The sequence below is a fragment of the Pecten maximus genome, chromosome 1, assembly GCF_902652985.1.
Source record: "Pecten maximus chromosome 1, xPecMax1.1, whole genome shotgun sequence".
Lineage (NCBI taxonomy): Eukaryota > Metazoa > Mollusca > Bivalvia > Pectinida > Pectinidae > Pecten > Pecten maximus.
This window is the reverse complement of record NC_047015.1, coordinates 25,879,127-25,881,324: the sequence shown is the minus strand read 5'-3', so window position 1 is coordinate 25,881,324 and position 2,198 is coordinate 25,879,127.

The window sequence follows — 2,198 nt, the reverse complement described above, 5'->3', positions numbered from 1 at the left end:
TACAGGAGTTTGATCTGCTTTTCTCAAACAAACCAGTCCTGTAGCTGTACGAAGGTGAAGAGTAAGTTACACAGTAACTCGTATATATCTGAAGCTGTTAGTATACAGTGAAGTGACCAAGTGGTATAGGTGTCCCAACACTTTATCATTAGCCCTCCGCCTCTGGGTTGAGTTTGAAACCTACGTTGGGCAGTTGCCAGGTACTGACCATAGCTATATATATAGGCCAGTGGTTTTTCTCCAGATACTCCGGCTTTTCTCCACCTCCAAAACCGAGCACGTCCTTAAATGACCCTGGCTGTTAATAGGACGTTAAACAAAAACAAACAAACAAACAAAAGTATACAGTGAGCTACTGGGTGACTCAAATGCACCTGTTGCTGTTAATATACAGCAAGTTACACAATGACTCGTATACACCTGTAGCTGTTAGTATACAGTAAGATACACAGTGAGTTACACAATGACTCAGATACACCTGTAGCTGTTAGTATACAGTAAGATACACAGTGACTGATACACCTGTAGCTGTTAGTATACAGTAAGATACACTGTGACTCAGATACACTTGTAGCTGTTAGTATACAGTAAGATACACAGTGACTGATACACCTGTAGCTGTTAGTATACAGTATCTCAGATACACTTGTAGCTGTTAGTATACAGTAAGATACACAGTGACTGATACACCTGTAGCTGTTAGTATACAGTAAGATACACAGTGACTGATACACCTGTAGCTGTTAGTATACAGTAAGATACACAGTGACTGATACACCTGTAGCTGTTAGTATACAGTAAGATACACAATGACTCGTATACACCTGTAGCTGTTAGTATACAGTAAGATACACAGTGAGTTACACAATGACTCAGATACACCTGTAGCTGTTAGTATACAGTAAGATACACAGTGACTGATACACCTGTAGCTGTTAGTATACAGTAAGATACACTGTGACTCAGATACACTTGTAGCTGTTAGTATACAGTAAGATACACAGTGACTGATACACCTGTAGCTGTTAGTATACAGTATCTCAGATACACTTGTAGCTGTTAGTATACAGTAAGATACACAGTGACTGATACACCTGTAGCTGTTAGTATACAGTAAGATACACAGTGACTGATACACCTGTAGCTGTTAGTATACAGTAAGATACACAGTGACTGATACACCTGTAGCTGTTAGTATACAGTAAGATACACAGTGACTCAAATACACCTGTAGCTGTTAGTATACAGTAAGATACACAGTGAGTTACACAATGACTCAGATACACCTGTAGCTGTTAGTATACAGTAAGATACACAGTGACTGATACACCTGTAGCTGTTAGTATACAGTAAGATACACAGTGACTGATACACCTGTAGCTGTTAGTATACAGTAAGATACACAGTGACTGATACACCTGTAGCTGTTAGTATACAGTAAGATACACAGTGACTGATACACCTGTAGCTGTTAGTATACAGTAAGTTACACAGTGACTCAGATACACCTGTAGCTGTTAGTATACAGTAAGATACACAGTGACTCAGATACACCTGTAGCTGTTAGTATACAGTAAGATACACAGTGACTCAGATAAACCTGTAGCTGTTAGTATACAGTAAGATACACAGTGACTGATACACCTGTAGCTGTTAGTATACAGTAAGATACACAGTGACTGATACACCTGTAGTTGTTAGTATACAGTAAGATACACAGTGAGTTACACAATGACTCAGATACACCTGTAGCTGTTAGTATACAGTAAGATACACAGTGACTCAGATACACCTGTAGCTGTTAGTATACAGTAAGATACACAGTGACTGATACACCTGTAGCTGTTAGTATACAGTAAGATATACAGTATCTCAGATACACCTGTAGCTGTTAGTATACAGTAAGATACACAGTGACTGATACACTTGTAGCTGTTAGTATACAGTAAGATACACAGTGACTGATACACCTGTAGCTGTTAGTATACAGTAAGATACACAGTGACTCAGATACACCTGTAGCTGTTAGTATACAGTAAGATACACAGTGACTCAGATAAACCTGTAGCTGTTAGTATACAGTAAGATACACAGTGAGTTACACAATGACTCAGATACACCTGTAGCTGTTAGTATACAGTAAGATACACAGTGAGTTACACAATGACTCAGATACACCTGTAGCTGTTAGTATACAG